Here is a 20,126-nt window from a genome sequence, read left to right on the forward strand (position 1 = left end):
AAAAGGAAAAAAGGAAAAAAAAAGGAAAATGAAGAAAAGGGAAAGAGGCAAATAAAAGAAAGAAAGAAAAAAGGAAAAAGAAGAAATGGGGAAGGAAAGAAAGAAAGAAAAAAGAAAAAGGTAAAGGAAAAAGAAGAAAAGGGGTAAAGGGGATAGAAAGAAAGAAAGAATAAAGGAAAAAAGAAAAGGAAAAAGAAGAAAAGGTGAAGGAAAGAACTAAAGGAAAAAAGAAAAGAAGGAGAATGGGAATTTATTTTAAAAATATATATTCTTCCCCTATCTGAACTTTTCTATTACCTAAATCCTCCATCTACATATTCATCCCAGCATAAACTGAAATCTCATACCTGAGCATCTCCTTATGTGCCCCATGTAAAAATTGAACTTTGATCTAGAATAAATGGGAAAATGAATTTTTGTGCAATATATCTTCTGATGAATGGATAAAAAATGTCTAAAATTATCCAACACACAAATAACTCTAATGACTGAAGAACGTATATGTGGAAAGTTTTAATAAGATATTTTAAGACGGCCCAAATTCAAAGCAAGTGCAAAGACAATTTTACGTCCAGATGATGGAGAGACTGCGCGAGCAAACATTTTGGTCATGTACAGTAATCAGGAAATTCTGGGAAAACCCTCTTTGAAAAATTTCAAACATGTTGTGCATCTCTCTGAATTCCAACCCACATTTCCATCTCCTAGGCAAGTTACCAGAAGAGATAAAGGAGATTTAAGCTCATTTGGTTTCAGTTTTGAGAGCAGTAATGAAACAACAACAACAAGGCATTGGCTCAAAAAGGACGTTCTAGGAAATACAAAATGAAAAAAAAAAAAATAAATCAATAAAATGAAATTCAGAAAGCAGCTTTCTGGAAACATAGAAGAGATACACAATGAGCAACACTTCAAAGGATTCACCAGTTTAAAGTGATAAATAAGGATTTTTTTTTAATGCACACATGAATTGTCCACATAAATAACCTTTATTTTGATGGTTTCAAGAATATTCATCAAGCTCATGGATTAAGCTTCTTAGGCTCTATTTATACCATTTATAAAATTGATCATTAATTTACATTTATAGAAGTGTGAGCAGCAGATCAAAGAATGCATACTTGATTTTAATAAAAAAATATCATAGCAAAATGTAATTGTGGTGCTTCACTTTCCTTTTTTTGTCTTGTTTCTTTCTTATTTGTTTGACTACAACAACAACAACAAAAACAAAACAAAACAAAAACAAAACACAGCTGCTCAGCTTTGCCTTGTTGTGATAGTTTTGTTTGTGTTGCAAATGTTTCATCCCTCCCTTGTCATGTTGGTTTTCATCATTCATTTAAAAAAAAAATACACATGGAGTCATTTCAGCTTCAAACATGATCCAGAAAACGTGACTTTCTGCCTCATCCTCGGAGAACAACGCTGAGCTGTTGGCTCATAACTGTGGCTTTAAATGTCGTAATTGCCGCTTGGCAGTAATGTCATAATTATGAACCAAAAGAAAAAAAAAAATCATAATTATGAGATAATGCGCTGGAAATTATAGTTTCCATCCACTTCACTCATCAGGGATTTGGCTGTAAAGACAGCAGAGTTTGGAGCCCAGTGTTCTCAGTCTTCTTACCAGGAGAGTCCTGATCCCAAAACCTGATTCCATGACCCAGAAGAGATCCAGCAGATCTGATTTACAGAAAGGGGTTTATTTATCTATTTTTTGCTGGTTAACTGTGGAGGTTTGGGATAAATGTGTCATGAATTTGTCTTCATCACCTGGAGAACATGTTGTCAGCTCTACAAGACTTCAAGAAGTGACAACGGTAGCTCCTCCTCCTCACTGCCTGAATCTCTTCCTTCACCTCTAAATGAGACCCAGATCCAAACCCAATCCACCATTCCTCCATTTTTATGAAATAAACTGTGACAGAGGCAGAAACGTACCCACCCTGCCTGAACAGATCTCCCAGGTGGAACCTCTGTTGAAAGTTGGATCTCTCTCCGTTCTCCTCAAAGCCTCGGAGCCAACAAAGAAAAAGAAAGGAGAAATCTTCATGTGAACAGCAATGTCTGATCTCAGAGCTTTAGTAAAAGAATTTGATTCTCATCAAGGAGAGAGGATTCAAAACCCTGAAGAATACTGTCATTCTTTACTGATATGGTTGTGGTTGGATCCCAGGAACCTCCAACCTTCGCTGGAGCAGTAACTGAGTCTTCCAGCAGACCATCACCTGATCAAGTCTGAACCGTGCAGGAAGTGTTTAATATCCTCCGTCTTGGAAATAGAACAAGAGCAATTGATGCTCAAAGCCTCCATTGTGGAGGCAGGCGTCTCAATGTGCTTTGTTGCCTTGGAGATCCAGACTCCTGGGGCGCCATGTGGGGGGTGCTGTGGGGATACAGGGCTGATGAAGGAGCAGCCATCAAAGCCATCAGAGAGTGAGAGCTGTGGCGTGTCGTACTGGGTTGTAGCCTGTGCTAACTTCAAACACTGTCAGAGAAACATCAAACTTTTATTACAGTTATCAAAACACAGAAGCGTGGATGTTGATTTTATGATTCTGTGTTCAGTGGTGCAACACCATCAGTAAATCAGCTCAGTGATGAAGACACGATTTAGATATTCCACGACCAAATAAAAGACTCTTAAAATCAACTTTCCTTCTGTTATGTGTAAAATGAAAAAGACTGAGATGCTTTAAACACATTCATACCAAAATACAACATGCATAAGATACCATACATTTCATATAGAATACAGAATATAGAATGTAAAATATAGGGGTAGGAGAAAAATGGTTATATGACATATTGGGATTTCCTGTTTGGCAAAATCAAAACAGTCAAAAAAACATCAGAATCGTGATTCTTTCTCAAAATATCTTTTTTTTTTTTCAAATTCAAATTCTGCATTACAGTCTTTGTTTATAAACTTGATTGGAAATTCATCATCATTTTACTTTTTTCACATGTTTAAAAGCAAACTAAAAACCGTAAAAATCGTAAATGTCAAAGAATCGCAGTTTAAATAGAAACGGCATCCCAAAAATCGTAATAGAATCTAATTGCAAGAATAGCGTATTTTACGACGGCGTATTAGGGCCACTAAGAAATAAAATAAATATATACAAATTTTCGAGAAAAAAATTCAAAATTTTTGAGTGTCTAAAGTCGCAAATTCTGACTTTGGAAACTCAAAAATTTGCGAGTTTATAAAGTGGAAAATTTACGACTTAATAAACTAGTAAATTTGCGAGTTAGTGAAGTACAAATTTACAACTTCGTAAAGTCGTAAATTTACTGGTTTATTAAGTCGTAAATTTTCCACTTCATAAACTCACAAATTTTTGAGTTTCTAAAGTCGTAAATTTGCAACTTCAGAAACTCGAAAATTTTGAGTTTTTTTCTCGAATATTTTTTTTTTATTATTATTATTTCTTTAGTGGCCCTATTTATTTTTTTGTATTTCTTTGGTGGCCCTAATACGCTGTTGTTCATATTATCCCAGCCTTATAGAATTTGACATTAAGACATGTTCACTGTGCTCTGAGTGTGTCAGTAGTCTCATCAGTGGAGGCTCTGCAGGCACAGCGGCAGGTGTGCGGAGGGGGCGGAGCTTCAGGGGAACCGCGGGAGACGGAGAAATGTTTGAAGAGCAGCAGGTGGAAGGAAAACCGAGATGATCTTTACTCCAAATCAAACTGATCCTTCGGTGCTTTGGAGGATCGTAACAGTGGATCTATCAGGAGGACTCTGTGCCAGGCTTCACCCTGAAGGGACCAGGACTGGTGAGTCTAATACTTTTAAACCTGAGTCTTTGCTTGCTGCTGCTGCTGTTCAGTGGTTTGTGATGAGTATGAGTGAGATTAGCTGCTGTAGCGGTCTTTGTGGCGTGTTGGGGTGAATGTGAAGAGTAGAAAGGCGCTTTAAAGGTGATAGTTCATTTACTGTTGCTACTTCCTCTTTTGGTTTGAGTGACTCTCGGTGATTGGCGGCTTAGAGCAGGAAGCTTCTCCTCTTTCCCCCCGGTTGAACCAAGGGACAACATCCGGTTTAGAAAAATGAGGCTGATGCTGAAGTGCTGAATGTTGCTGTTCATCGAGAATCCGCTTGAGGCTGGCCGCAGAAAGACTGGTCGCCACATACACAAAAGAAACAAACACTCAGATTTTTACGTCATTAAAAAATGTGTTTACCAAAGACTGCATATAGAGTGGACAGCTTGGCTCTGCCATTTACCATTGTACGTCTTTGAAGCCACAATTCCATTGTTGTGCAGCCAGAGTCTGCGCAGTAGAGTCTGTGAGTGATTCTGGGAGAATCTGAGTGAAGCCAGGTGACAAAAAGTAAAAGATTTTTTTTTTTCATTCGAGAGTCTAATCACTTCTTGACTCTACCTCCCGACATATTTTACAATCCCCGAAAAAAAATACACAAGAACAGCAACTATCCATCATTGTTAAATGTGACTTAAAACCTTGTTTTTAACCTCTTAAAAGTACTGAAAAAGAAACTTTTCAGAAAAAAGAGGACTTGAATACAAGGCAGCCGAATGATATCTTCAAATCACCACAACAATCGGACATGAGAAACATTTCTACAAGGTATATTGATTTTTTAAAGTTTGACTACAGCCCATCTGGATTGACTGGGGAGATGTTTTTTTTTTTTTTTACCTATACAGCAGCCAGCCACCAGGGGGAGCAGTATTTGTGGCAACCTCACTTAGAGTTGAGCAAAATTACATCCTTTAAAAAAAAAAAAATGTTTTACAGTCGATGGTATTTACAGCCAGGTTCAAAAACAGCATGGATCTGAAATGCTAATATTATTTTCAAAAACTGCTCCCCCTGGTGGCTGGCTGCAGTATGAGTAAAAAAAATCCATCTCCCCAGTCATTCCAGATGGGCTGAAGTCAAACTTAAAAAAATGTATACACTTTGTAGAAATGTTTCTCATGCTTGATTGTTGTGGTGATTTGAAAATATTTTTGGGCTCGTATTCAAGTCCTCTTTTCCCAGAATAGTTTTTTTCATTAGTTATAAGAGGTTAAATAAGTTGTCAAAAAAAATTGTCCTAAAGGTTGACACCAGGGAGACTGCTGTTCTTTTATCGTACAGTCAATGGTTGAGGCCCAGCTCTCATGTCTGAGTCTAACTGTCTCTATCACCAGCTCTTCCAGCCTTAATGTTATGACCACAGGGTCCACAGGCAGAGCTGATGTGCAGGACTCTTATTTTCAGTTTTATTTGAGAAGAAGAGATCAAGACTTTCATATCTTTCTGCATTTATCACAGTTGGGTAATAAGGTAAAATAACTCATGAAGGCTTTTAACATCTTGGTGAATTTAGTAGTGAAGTATATTTGCTTCTTCATGGCTCATATAGATTTATATTATTAGCATTAAAATATGATTAAGTGCTCTTAACTTCGTCAATTAGGCCCCCGAACGAACCATGAGCAGAGTGTGAGCAGTGTGCACCGCTCAGAGGTCAGCCTGAAATTTAACGCTCCTGCTTCATGTCGTCTCCATGAGAGAGGAGGCAGTGGACCGGTTTAAGGCCCGGTTAGAGCCGGCTGCGGGCTAAAGATGAAGATTATTCAGCCTGGTGGCAGAAGTGCTGCTCGGCATTATGGGGTTTATAGGCCTGGGGCAGAGTTTGTTTTACGCCCTGCCGCAGGAGGTGTTGACAGGAGCGAGCGATGTCGGAGCAGGAGAGACAGACTTATTATTAGGCCTGGCCTTGCTGAAAGCCAGCGCTGGTGCTGTGATGGCGGTAGATGAGTTTAGCCTGCACACGGAGAGATTAGGAGGAGGACGCGGGTCGGAGGAGCATATAACACCTCAAATTGGATTTGTCTCCAGGGGCTGCTGGTCGGGGTCCACTTGGCCTGACTGTGTGCAGATCAATGGCTCCATTGGACCTAATGGATGCCAGATAGGGCCGTGTCTGATAAGAGAGGAGTATTGGCTATAGTGGGAGAGATTCAAGCTTGGTTAACTTTGTGTTTAAAAGAGCTTCTTCTCCCACTGTGCGGGAAAACACATTGTTTTTCAGCATGTACACTGGCAAAAGCGTCGGAGCGTTCAACCCCTCGCTTGCTTGTCACGACAACCCGAATGTTCAATTTGGTATCACACAGGTTGGAATCTCTGCAGCCGATGGCGTGCTGTTTCGCCATCAGATACGGATCAGGGCTCGGTTTGGTTTGGGGCCTCGGAGGCTGCGGAGTTCAGACTTGAGATTGTGTGTGTGCAGAAGGAGGGAGGGAGGTGTAGAAACAGCAGGAGGAGAAAGGCAGGCGGCGTGTTGTCGACATAGAGGCCGTGTTTGCCCCACTTCTTCTAAATCCACGCTGTTCCAGTACAGAGCATCACGGCGTGGGCAGACGGTGGAGGGACCTGAGTGTAACCTGGAGCCAACAGAGGGGCCTGTGTGTTTCTTAAAACAGAGGAGCACAGGAGGAGGCGAAAATAGTCGACATGAAGCTCTCCGTCTTCATATGAGGCACATTAATCCTCACCGTGGCCCCCATCTTTATTCATTCATCGGCCTGTGGTGTCCACTCAATCAGTCACTTAAAGCCTGGCCTGATGGAGCGAGCCCTCCTCACCCACACAGGGGGCAGGGAGGAGGAGAGGAGGAGAGGAGGGGAGGTGATACTCCAAACCGCCTGAGCAGACACTGCAGCACGGAGATACAAACAGAGCGGGTTGGAGAGGAAGAGGAGGAAATGTGAGGGGGCTCTTTTAAATAATGAGGCAAAGAGGGGGAGGAGAAAAGAGGGGAGGGAGGGGATGAGACAACTGGAGGTGAAAGGAGAGTGTATGACGAGTGAGTGGGGTTCAAAGTGAAAGAGGAGGGCGAGGAGCGTTCATATGAAGAGCGATTTGACGGAGGGAGAGATCCAGGCCGACGACAACACCTCCACTGACTACTGAGGTGTGTGTGTGTGTGTGTGTGTGAGGGAGAGGGAGAGGGAGGGAGTGTGTGAGAGTTAGGGAAGGGGAGGGATATCCACTGCACTGTTGTGTGACTGGAAATTTAATAGAGAGAAGGAGGGAGGGAGGGAGGGAGGGAGGCAGGAAGGCAGCAGGGGAGGGGAGGAGAGGAAGGAGGAAGGAGCGACGCAATGCAAAAGCAGGAGCGGGAGACAGTTGCTGGAATAACAGAGGAGTGGGGGGACACTGCTGGACCCTCTCTGGAAAGTGTGTGTATGTGTGTGTGTAGAGGTGTAAAGTGAGGAGGAACACAAAGTGCTAAAAAGAGGAGAAGGCCGCGCAGGGAGGAACAGGTTGGACACCCTGTTGCTGCATCCAGGCTGGAGATGTCAGGGTGACTCGTTATGTTATTCTCCATCTAAATCATACTCCTGTGTGTGTGTCTGTGTGTGTGTGTGTGTGTGTGTGTGACAGAGCCAGGCTGTGAGGGAGACACGTGTGTGTGTGGAAACACGTGCCCATGTATGATGGAGAGCCGGCGCCGAGGTGCAAAGGATGTGAGACAGGAGCGATCCTCCGAGTCTCGATATAGAACGTTATCAATCCAGCACTAATCACGCCTGACTCCCTCCCTCCCTCCCTCCCTCCTTCTTTCTCCTGCTGCACCCACCCTCTCCCTTCTCACATGTTCCCACCCTGAGGTGATGATTGACAGCTCCCCTTTTATCAGACCTTTAACCTCAACCTGGCCTTCAACCTTCTAATTACACCCCCTCCCTCCTTCCTCCTCCTCCTCCTTCCACTTAAGATCATAATTCTCACGTTCATTAAAGCAGAACTTCCTCTTTAAGCTCCTCCCCCTTTCTTTTCATCCCAGCCTGTCAATCACTAATCACCTGTGCATGCTCTGCATTTACAGCTTTAATGTCAGGATGGGGGCACATGCAGCCACTGCTGCACAGGTTGGGCTCCATCAGCACTGTGAGCTTGGGTGTTGCCAAGGGAACCGGCCAAGCAGCAAATGTTCCCTATAACAAGCTGTAAACACCTCCATCATCACATTATAGAGATTATGTGACTGTATGTGGATGAAAACAGGTGTGAGGGGAAGAAATGACGTGAAGTTTGATAAAAAATGACGTTTATTTTGTCTTTGAACGCATCATTCTGCAGAACAGAGAGGTGTGCGCTCACTTTAATCCCTCTGATGATCAGAATTTGGATGCATTTATCATGTCATCTCATTTGTCTTATTAATATTTAAGTCTTTGCTACAGGCTGTCTGTCTGTCTGTCTGTCTGTCTTGGAGCATGCAGCGTGCATGCTGATGCGTCTGCTTGAATGCAACAGCGTCAGTCTTCAGATGCCGCGCAGAAACACGAGAAAACGAACAGTGAGAGGAGAAGAAACAATAAAGTTCAATTTCCCATGTCCCGGCAGCAGAAGCGGCGCAGCGTCCCGTCGCCATCGTCCGCTGGCTCCATCCACCTGAAGATTTCTGAGACAATTCTTATTACCAGCGGAGGCAGCGCTGCGTTTGGAAAGGGTGAATCAATCTGAGCGAGGGAGAGGGAGAGGGGAGAGATAGAGTGGGGGAGAGGAGGAGAGGAAGAAGACAGCGTCGGCGGCGGCTCTGCAGTGGAATACGCTCATATTTGAGAGGAAGGTGAGAAGCTCTCGGAGTACTCGACCAAACCAGCGGCGCACGGAGCAGGGGACGGGACGTGGACGCGGCATCAGGAGATCAAATCAAGAGAAAAAGGTGAGTCCGTGGATGACATTCACTCTGTCATTTTGTTGTTTGTGCGCTGCGTGTGTTTGCGCGTGAGCCCGGCGCGTGCAGTCGTGCTCAACAAACTATAACGCGTTGAAGAGAAATCCGCATTCGTGACCTGGTGTGATGTGTGAACTGTCCTCGTGCGTGTAATCCGGCATCACCCCCCCTCTTCTCCTGCCTCACTGACTGCATGGCTTTGGTACCCAGGAATTACATGTATGTACGACAAGACTGTGTGTGTGCGCGCGTGTGTGTGTGTGCGTATTTGCGCGCGTGTGTGGGGATGAAATTGATCTGCATGATGTGATTAGGTGAAAACAATCCGGATTCAAACTTTTCCAGCTCACAGCCTCCCAGTCTCATTCTTTATGACTTGTTAGTTTGTCTCAGTAAATATGAACATAACCTTGGCGCTAAGAGGAGCATCGCTGTAGCACAGGCTGTTGACAGGGCTCACTGTTTGATCCAGCTAACGCGCTGCTCCCTCCTTAATAAACTCAATTAAACCTCCCTAATCTGGCCACTTTACACACTTAATGTGTGTGTTGGGGTTCCGTTAACCCCCCCTTCCTTTGCCCCCCCTCCAAATTGATGACCCCAGATTTGTGCAGGAAAAATGCGCAGCCACCTTGCGGCTTATGCGCGGTGGGTTAAGCTCTGAGTCAGAGCCTGGGGGCCCCTCCGGCTGAGAACAAGGAGCGGATAGATTAGGACTGATGAATGAAGATCTACTGCCTCTATCTGCAACACAATGATACGGTTATGAGAGGATTTAAATGCTAATGTGCAGTGTTTCAGAGAAATCCGAATGGGGCTGGGGACTGGCGGGAGGAGATTGCTGGCAGTGTGTGAGAGTGTGAGCTCATGGACCAGCTGGATGAGCTCCGGAGTTTTATGATAGAGAGAATAAGTTATTAATGGGGTGTTGGAAGGTGAAGTGGGGCACTGGGGCAGGATTAGACAAGAGAGGGGCGGAGAGGGGGGAGTGTGTGTAGCCTGTGGGCTCCAACAAGAGGAGATGTGGGGGTATTCAACCTCCAACAGTGCAACTTTCTTCTGACAGATTAGCATGAGGAAGGAAGATGCTGAAGGAGAGTTTATGGGGGAATGTGGAGGAGGCAGCCTTGTGTAAGATGGCTGCTTTAATATTTTGTTACCCCTCAGACTTATTGTTGCCTTTGTTTTACGTTCAGCCCTGTATTTCATTTAATGGTGGTTACAGCTCCTATAAACTTTTACACCAGCATAGCTCACCCACCAACACTGACCATGACACACACCTTTTTACGAGCCTCCTCTCTGCGTCGCCGTCCTCTGAATCCATCCTACCAACAGGAAGCGAGGAAGAACTGAAATATTGTGCAGCATTTTCCCTGCTGAACGCTGCTGTCCTTTAAATATTTTGTTACCCCCACAGGCAGATTAGGCACTTCTGTTTTGCTGCCTGAATTTTATATCCTGTGATTTTTATTCATGCACCTGTATTCGATTTAACGCTTGTTACAGTACCTGTAAACTTCAAAGCTTTCAAACTACCCAGGCCGTCAAACGCAAACCATGACACATACCATTTATGAGCCACGTTTCACTGAGTTTTCCTCCCATTACGTCCAAAACAGGCCTGAGGACGTAAAACTTTAAGAGGATTGTAAGTTTTTATGCGGCCTGTAAAAGTATGTGTTTTATCCAATCATATTGTGAGCTTTATGTCCAAAAAGTGCAGGAAAAAGAGGCTTCTCTTCGACCAGTCATGGCAGGGCCCGGGCTTCATAAGGCTGTTGTCACATGATATCACAGTTAAAGGCGAGGTCCTCCAGCTGAGGGCAGAGCTTCAAATATCAAGACAACTCAGTGCGGGGAAAGAGAGGCCGAAATGTCAGTGGAATTTGTTCGCCTTGAACTTTATAGCTGCCCTCTCTCTGCTCCACAAAGCAAAGTGATACCTGAAGTAGTTCAACACAGCAACTGGAGAGAAGTCTGGACGACATGCCTCCATCTCTTAAAGAAGTGAAGCCAAATGTTAGCCTATAGATGGGCTCTGATGTGTGCTTATCAGACGACAGCAGAACAGATTCCTGAAGCAGACTCTTGTGTTTAAGTGCAGTGACTCAGTGTGTTTACATGAGCTGGTTAAAGCTTGATCTGGCAGTTTAATTGGTCCACTATCCACCACGGTTATTATAGGAGAAAATTAGCCTCCTTTCAGCTACTGGACCTCGTTCTGGTTCAATTATTGCATCTCAAAACAAAGCAAGCAAGTTAGCAAGAGGCTAACGAGCTGTATGTCAAATGGTGTGGGATAGCTTTAAAGCGATTCTCCGGGATGGAACAAGTTGGGTCCTATCACAAGGTTTAGGGCAGAAATTACCCCTACAGCAGTGTTTTTGTGCAGCAGAAGCCCAGGGCGCTCGCACCAAACACCCCCTCCCTGCTCCTCTGCTGGTTTCCTCTGCACTCAGACGGGGCCATATTTTACTCGACCAAAAACACAAATAAACAGACTCCCACCGAAAAAATCTGATATCGGTCTGCATTCATGCTTTGTTTAGAGAATTTTCAGCGCGTCACTTTCACACAAAAACACCGCTAAATAAGGCTCTGGTTCTCTTCGTGTTGTAAAACAGCGCTACCTCCGCTGCAGAGCCACAGCTGGCTATGAGGCGCTCGCCACTTAGTGCGAGATATAAACAAACGCAGGTAGTCTGCCAGGACGAAGAGACACGATGAGAACTAGAGCCTTATTTAGCGGTGTTTTTGTGTGAAAGTAACGCGCTGAAAATTCTCTGAATAAAGCGTGAATGCAGACTGATATCAGATTTTTTCAGTGAGTCCGTTTATTTGTGTTTTTGGTCAGGTAAAGTAAGGCCCCGTCTGAGTGCAGAGGAAACCAGCAGAGGAGCAGGGAGGGGGTGTTTGGTGCGAGCGCTCTGGGCTTCTGCTGCACAAAAACACTGCTGTAGGGGTAATTTCTGCCCTAAACCTTGTGATAGGACCCAACTTGTTCCATCCCGGAGTATCACTTTAAAGCTCTACCGTTTGTGCGCTCTATGCTTCACCTGTGGAATGAGGCGCGGTTGGCACGACAACAGTTTTAGGGCAAAAGGCAAAAGTGTTGTTGTGTTTCAGCCTCGCGTTTACACGGAAACTTTTGAACACACAGTTGTTACCATTTTAGCGAACTACCGTGTTGTGCTTGTGCTGCTCAATCTGCTGAATCTGCTGACTGTCTTTCAACAAAATGAGCATCTGTTGCTCCACTGCTGCTCTTAGTATTCACCAATACACGAGCGCCACATAGCGCCACCTACAGGCCTGGCATGCTTACTACAGCATTTCCTTGTAAAAGCAGATTTTTTCACACTGGGTTTTAGCATCTTTGGACGAAACGTTGTGTAAACGGGGCCTAAATGAGATGAAAGCTAGGTCTAAGGCTTGTAGATCCTCATTCAGGAAAAGTGCATACACACAACTATGAGCTTAATCTTTTCTTACAAACGCTTGAAGCACAAACCTGGGATTCATCAATATTTCTTATTGAATTAAATCTTACTCAATGAACAGAAACAGAAATTGCTCAGACCATGTGTACACACAAAATTATGACGACCAACTCTCAGAAAACATGAACACATCTTCTTTCAACTAAATGCATGACCTATTTTGATTACTTTTTAATAGAATTCAATAGTAACTGAATTGACCAAATGTATTAAATAATCAAGAAACTGACACCTTTTCACCCTCATCACGTGACATATTGAATTTAGTCTTTAGTTTACTGTTAACCCTTTCAGGCTCAAATTAAGTTTTAGTAACAGAAAAAATATATGGGGTAGTTATATACAATTCTGACTTTTTATGAGAGAGACCTTCACATGCAATGTATTCTGGGATGTTGCAACATTATAATAAAGCTACCTATAAGGAAAAACCCAGAGGAGGTTGGTAGTGAAACTTTGAAAATCTGTTTCGGTGAAACCAAGGAGGCAGCCATGTTGGGAGTGACACAGCTCTGCCAGTTGGTGGGATAGTAGGAAACTGTTGCTAATGCGTAACTAAGTTCTTCAGTGGTACTTCTGAGAAAAGACTCATAAAATGTGGATGTGCCGTTATTACGTCTGCCTAGAGAGGGTTAAATATACAATAAAAATGATAAATGTGAAGTCTAAAATGTCACATATTTTGATGACATGCCTGTAAATTTAGAGCAGTTGTGTGCACAGACAGACTGTGTGTTTTTTCCACATAGGAGGAAACTTCAGCCTGTGTTTTGGCTCCCAACAGGGCACACCACTGAATTAGAGTTGTTCAGATTTACTAATATAGACGTGAGGTGGTCAAAATTGGCTGGTGCACATGTGTCATCAATTCAACAGTGATTTTATGCACAGAGTAAGAACATCTCTACGCATTTATCAGTGAGTGAGGTCCATAATTATACCTTAAAGCAGTCAACAACGCCTTCCTTTAATGTGTTTCTGCTAGAAAAAACAACGCTATTGTCTACAATCATTGTATTAAAGTATCAAGATTTTTTGTTTAAATTTTGTTGTTTTTTTCAAATTTAAATCCTTCATATAATTTTTTCTTTATAAGCTGGGTTAAGGAAAAGTTGAGATGTCAGATCCCCTGAAAAAATCCTTCAAACTGACTCACATGTGATGTTCATTTTTGGGGAAAATATGGCTCCAGATACAGTATGCAGACATGATTCAACTTTTTCACTTAGTCTGGTGTTCAAAAAGTGAACTGAAAATAAAAAAAATTGGGAATATCTCAGAATATCCCAGCCCTAATATTGTCCAAGTATGTTAGTCTGCCTATAAGAAAAGCTGATTAATTGTTGCTTATTTTAACATCATGCAAACATACCCAGTGTTCCTCCTCTGTCCTGCGAGAACTGTGCAAGAGTTGATTGATCAATCAAGCAAAGTCAATCACAATTTCATAACATCTCTTTCTAAAATTCAAATATTAAACTTCCCAGAAGAACAAAATGCTTATTAGTAAGTTTGAGACCTTATGCATCTGAACAAATTAGACTAAAGTGAATTTAAGAAGTATGTATAATCCTGACTTATTAAGTGCATTTTTTGTTATATTGCCTGAGGCTCAGAAACAAAATAAAAAAACATCCAAATATGAAATTCATTTTACATTACTCTATTTATTTTAAAATAAAACAGACAAATTTATATTTATTTTTATGATATTCCATTTTGTTTCATTGCTCTTGTCTTAAGATTTTTCCTTTGTGACCCATCTGTTATTGATCAATCAATCAATCACGCTTATTTATATAGCACATTTAAAAACAACCAAGGTTGACCAAAGTGCCGCACAGTCTTAAAACACAATCAAATAAAAGCAAGTTTAAAATAATAATAATAATAATAATAATAATAATAATAATAATAATAATAATAATAATAATAATAATAATGATAGTAATAATAATAATAATAATAATAATAATAATAATAAAATGAAATAAAAATAGAAATAAAAAATGTGTCAGAAGAGAATAAAAACAGTAAAAACAACATGATGATAAAATGCAGTGATCTTTAATGCAGCCAGCCACCAGGGGGAGCTCTAAATGGTTTGGCATCACTTTTTAGTTGCTTTTATGGTGACCTTGTATTTTTTGTAGTTTCAAGTTAGAAAAAAAAGTAAAGAGTTGGACTTCTTGGCTGCTTTAAATCACCGAGTCCTGTGAGTAGAAGATGGAAGAGCCACACTGCGGGGCTCAGGTCTCCTTCTGGGTCCTGAAGGATGGGAGTCGTGACCCAGTATGCATGTTATTAAAATTAAACAGTGTCAGGATTCACCTGGAAAGGTTAACACGGATTAGTTAATGGGATGTAGTCTGAATGTTTTATTCAGCTGATTCCTCCTGTAAGGATTCTGCGCCCGTACCTGCTCCACGTTGAGGCTGATCCACCAATGATGAACACACCTGATGCACGTTGTGGTGGCGTTACCGTTGAATGCAGCTCAATGCAACTTCTTCCCGCGGTCACCTCACTCACCTCATCCGTCAGCCGTTTATCCTGACATGCTGGCACACATGTTGCACAAAAACGGAGCGCTTCTTCTTTCCTGTCGCAAATTTAGCCCTGGCTGAACGGTTTCAGTCATCGGAGGAATCAGGCCGGGCTGCTCTCTTTCTGATGCACACCACTTATGCATGGCTGATGAGCTTGATGAAAACAAGCAAGCAGGTTAACAGGGACATGGTAAATTACACCTGCACACCTGGCCTAGAGGGAAGGTGTGACTTTGAGATAATGCTCAGCCCTTCCTCCTCTCACATGGCTCCAAACTGTGGACTGTTTCCAGAGACGAGATGAGCAGGAGCGTGTACAAATCCTCCAAAGGAAAAACAAGAGGTCAAAGAAGGCAGGAGAGGAGTCGAGCGTATAAATACCCCTCACATCCTTCAGCGTCCTGATATAACACAATGTCAATGATTGCTGCGTCTCTGAAAAGATGCTTTCAGTCTGCTGGGCCTCTCCTCGTCCCCTTATTGTAACTCAAAGGACAAAGGACTGCATTAATTCTGAGGGACGTCTCTGCTGCTGATTTAAAATGCAAGGAGAGTATCTGTTGCCCTAAATATGCTTTCTGTGTGTGCACGCATGTGTCCATGTGCAGAGAGACCGGGAGGGGGAAGGACGAAGATTATAGATGACAGTAAAACGACTCTAATCAGGCCAAGCTGGTCGCTGATCTCTTCACAGGGCATCACTGTCATTGATTGATCGCCGCACAACTTGCTGATGTACACAGGTTGAAGGGTGAAGGCAGAGTTGCTGATCTGCAGTGAGAGGCCGGGGGCAGTGGAAATAACTGCCAGTTGTCTCTTAGAAACACAGCAGGATGAGCTTCGAATTGAACCGGAGATGTTATATTTCCTCACAGCGAATATGTTATAATGCTGAAGCTGAAGAGTGAGAGGAGAGAAATTAAACTCAAAATATGGCATATGTTTAAGAAAAAATGCAAAGTAGTTAAACAAAACAGACGATGAAAACTTTATTTAAAACATTTAAAATAGCAAACACACAGAGATGGGAGGAAGGAGTGAAATTGGAGTAGAGAAGCAGTAGAGATGGAGTAAAGAGGGAGGGAAAAAGCAGGCAAGGAGAGGAGAATGAGGAGGGAAGGAGGGGGGGAGAAGCAGGCAACAAAAGTGAAAATGAGTTCACAAGCAGGGAAAAAGGAGTGAGGAAGCGGGTTAGGAGGAGGGGAGAAAGAGAGGAAGCAGGTAAAAAAAAGAGGAGGAGGAGGGAAGAAGCAGGGAAGAAGGAGGGTAGAAGGAGGTAAGGAGAGGAAAAGGAGGAGAGAAGGACGACGGAATAAGGAAGCAACAAAGAGTGAAAATGGAGTTCAGAAGCAGGGAAAAAGGAAGGAGTAAGGAGTAAAGGAAGCAGGTTAGGAGGAGGGAAGAAGCAGGAAAGAAGCAGGTAAGGAGACAAGAAGGAGTAGGGATTAAGCAGTGAAGAAGGGGGGTAGAAGGAGGTAAGGAGAGCAAAGGGAGGAGAGAAGGACGAGGGAAGAAGAAGGCAACAAAGAATGAAAGTGGAGTTCAGAAACAAGGAAGGAGGAGGGGATAAGGAGTAAGGAAGCAGGTAAGAAGGAGGGAAGAAGCAGGGAAGGAGGAGTTAGGATAAGGAGGACGGAAAGTAGAAGGAGGGAAGAAGGAGGCAACCAAGAATAGAAATGAAGTTTAAAGGAAGGAAGAATGAGGGAATGAGGAGTGAAAAAGCAGGTTAGGAGGAGGGAAGAAGTGGGAAAGAAGCAGGTAAGGAGAGAAGAAGGAGGAGGGAAGGTGAAGGAGAAGAAGGAGGCAAAAAGTGAAAGTGGAGTTCAGAAACAAGATAGAAGGATGGGGATAAGGAGTAAGGAAGCAGGTTAGGAGGAGGGGAGACGCAGGGTAGAAGCAGTAAGGATAAGGAAGGAAAGGAGAAGGGGGGAATGAGGAAGGGAAGAAGGAGGCAACAAAAAGTGAAAAAGGAGTTCAGAAGCAGGGGAAAAGGAAGGAGTAAGGAGTAAAGAAGCAGGTTAGGAGGAGCAAAGAAGCAGGAAAGGTAAGGAGAGGAGAAGAAGGGAAGAAGGAGGCAACAAAAGTGAAAGTGGATTTCAGAAACAGGGAAGGAGGAGAGGATAAGGAGTAAGGAAGCAGGTTAGGAGGAGGGAAGAAGCAGGAAAGAAGCAGGTAAGGAGACGAGAAGGAGGGAAGAAGCAGGGAAGAAGGAGGGTAAAAGAAGGTAAGAGGAGGAGAAGGAGAGGGAAAGACGCAGGCAACAAAAAGTGAAAATGAAGTTCAGAAGCAGGGAAGGAGGAAGGAGTTAAAAAAGCAGGTATGGAGTAGGGAAGAAGAAGTTAGAATAAGGAGGAAGGAAGAGGAGAGAAGTAGGAGAAACAAAGTATGCAACAAAAAGTGAAAATGCAGTTCAGAAGCAGCGAAGAATGAAGGAGGAAGGAGTAAAGAAGCAGGTTAGGAGGAGGGGAGAAGCGGGATAGAAGGAGGTAAGGAGACAAGAAGGAGAAGGAAAGAAGAAGTAAAAAAGGAAGGGAAGAAGGAGGCAACAAAAAGTGAAAATCACTTCAGATGCAGGGAAGAAGGATGAGGAAGAAGAAAGAGGAGGAGGAAAGGAAGTGTACAGAAAATGGGAAATGTACAGAAACCTTATAAAAGATAAATATGATAAGAGCCAAGATTTACAGGAAGTTTAAACAGAAATCACTAAAAATGTAAAAGCTACGTGCACCATTCTTGAGTTTGGGTCTGTAGATCTGAGGGTCCGTGTGATCTGTCCCAGTTTGACTTTAGTTAGCATGAGCACTGACCCATCTGTAGCAGAAATGCTAACCGCCTGTGATGGCGAGGTGGATATAATTAGCTCTGATTGGTTTGATTGAGCCTCCGTCCATGCCTGGGTGTTGGCCCTTTGGGGACCATGATGACTGTCTGGACGTTAATTATTGAGTAATAAATGGAGGAACAGTAATGGTTAATGATTCAAAGGCTGTAATCTGTTCCAAATGTCCAGATTTCCTGCAAAGAAATATCTTCTCTCCACAGAGAGAGGACTCAGGCGATCCCTCCTCATGAGTCCATGAATGCATCGTGGGAGAGCAGTCCGGCGGGGATTCGCCAAATATCCGATCACGTGTTAGTGAAGACGAATGAAAGAGGGGTCATCGCTGGGAGTCAGGCCACGGTTCAATTTGTGCCGTTTGAAATGAGCTGGCCGAAGAGCGGTCAGCCCTGCGTGTCTCATTGAGTTTGGCAAAGCGGAGCGATATTATCTTCTCCTGGTTAGATTAAGTATTAGTAAATGTGATTGGGTAATGAAGGCGGTCAGGCCCCGGTGACCACAGCGCTTTGCACTGACTGCCAGCTTGGCTGCATCCAGGCGCGGAGTCTTGGGGGAGTTTGTTTCGGGTCAGTGATGGCATAAGAGCTCAATACAGCATTGCAGAGTCAGGCTGGGGCCTTTCCTCTGTCTGCTCGGCTGACTGGCTGCTGGGCTGGAGGCGCCGCTGTCGTGGCATACTGATGCCGCCGCTGATGAGGAGGATGACAGTGTAAATATTGATGATGCAGACGCACAGAAACAGACTTTGTACCGGAGCCCTGACGACCGGAGTGTGAGGCTTCACAGTTTGTTGTTTCGTCGCTCCTCGTGATTCAGGCGTGATTCAAACAGGTTGTGGCCTCCGACGCCTGGAGAGAAGCGTGGGCCGGTGTCGCACGTACGCATCATCCTGTATGGATCTTTGTGGAGGTTTGTCGTATTTTTAGGGGAGGGATGGCGCTGATGTCACGGTGAGATGGTGGCGGTCCCTGGAGGCGGCTGCAGCCACAAAGGAGGTAGTTAGTGAAGCTGTGCGCCATCGCTGTGATAAATCACGCCGTGTGTTTACACGGTTAGGACGATTACTCTCCACGCTGTCACGTGAACCTTTGCTCGCCGTTTCCCTAGACTCCACTCCACCACATCTACAGACTGTTGACTCAGTTGTACTCGTATATTTATATATTTTGCTCCTCTTGCACTTTTCTTCCTGTGATATCTTTGTATCGGGCGGTGCAGACAGCGGTGAGGCGTTCAGGCTCAAATTTCCCTGCGTGGACGTTTGTAACACATGCTGTTGATTGACATTGAAGCAGGAGGAGTCTCTGAATTTGTTCTTTTTGTGGAAACAGAAAAAGTTTGGAGTCGATGTGGAGTTTGTTCTTCAGCGGTGCACCTGTGGTGACCTGAGTCTAATAATAACTCCGTCTGACCTGCAGTTATCAGACGTTTGTCAGCTTTCAGTCACCGCCTCCCTCAGAGACGTTGTCATATGGACGTTTTTTTCCGGGGACCTCTCCGTCGCTCTGCAGGCTTCACTCAAAGCCACGCCACGCTTTGAGAGCTTCAGAGCGGGGCCTGCGGACGCCCGGAGCCCCCGATGATGTGACAGAGACACGCAAGATGGTGAGTGGTTACTATGGCAGGTTACTATGGCAACCTCAGGTCTCTGTGAGAGCTTCCATTTCGCACAGCGTGGGAGAGAGGGAGAGGGATGGGTGGAGAGAAGAACCCGCAGAGAGGAGGAGACGGGTGGAGAAGCTGGCAGAGGAGGTGAGGTGTGGAGGTAAACATGCCTAAGGTGAGGAGGAGAGGAGGAAAAGGGGGAGGAGACAGAGTGATGGAGAGGTGTTAGTGACGGGGTGAGGCTGAGGGGCAGATCGAAGGGCAGGAGAGGCGATCACGTGGTGTGAAACGGCGTCCCTCTAACATCTTAACGCCGCGTTGTGATCCTGCACACTGCGCCTCCTCTTTATCTCTCCTCTCGCTTTAGCTGGCGAGGTGCTCGGCTGCGAGAGACATTGTGTCAGTCTTGGTGACTGGTCTCCATGGAGACGTCCATCAGTCAGTCCGTGTCAGTTGTTTCTCGGGCAAAGCCTTATCGTGTTTGTCAGTGTGAGTGTTTATCTGTCTGTGTATTAGTCAGCGTGTCACTCATAGAGGAAGGCAGGGCCAGGGCCTGGATGGATGCAGTCCAAGAGAGCCACGCTTATCAGGCGAGCATGCACACGCTGTTTGTTTGAACTTTTGTTTGTTTGCACGCTGGAAAACAAGCATTTAACAGCCCAAACGGTGAGGTCTCATGTTGGTACAGTCATGGATATAGAGATGCATGCACTGATTCATCCACCTTTGCACTTGTTGCATCACACTGATAGTGTGCGTGCTCAGAAATCCTCATTAAGCGCTGATCTCTGTCACTGTGAAGAACTGTAAACGGCTGCTGGTGTCGCACTCCTCTTTTTTTTTTCTTCTTCTGCATATCTGTAATGTTATTTCCTGCATTTGGTGCTGCTGCGTTTCACCGAGAGCAGCGAT

The 20,126-nt window shown here is 44.0% G+C and overlaps 1 protein-coding gene across 2 annotated transcripts in view; it reads left to right on the top strand.

The window, feature by feature from the left end:
* Positions 1 to 3,610: 3,610 nt before the first annotated feature.
* Positions 3,611 to 20,126, top strand: part of lrrc4ba (leucine rich repeat containing 4Ba) — a 54,008-nt gene continuing 37,492 nt past the window's right edge. Inside the window, exons 1-2 of one of the 2 annotated variants that reach the window (XM_074695877.1) lie at positions 3,611 to 3,788; positions 8,385 to 8,706. The gene's annotated coding sequence lies outside the window, so the exon portion shown is untranslated. The remainder of the gene's footprint in view (positions 3,789 to 8,384; positions 8,707 to 20,126) is intronic. The other variant, XM_074695878.1, reaches the window with a different exon arrangement.

Source organism: Halichoeres trimaculatus, unplaced genomic scaffold (assembly GCF_033239565.1).
Source record: "Halichoeres trimaculatus isolate MK-OKI-2021-1 unplaced genomic scaffold, fHalTri1.1 fHalTri1_scaffold_20, whole genome shotgun sequence".
NCBI classification, from domain to species: Eukaryota; Metazoa; Chordata; class Actinopteri; order Labriformes; family Labridae; genus Halichoeres; species Halichoeres trimaculatus.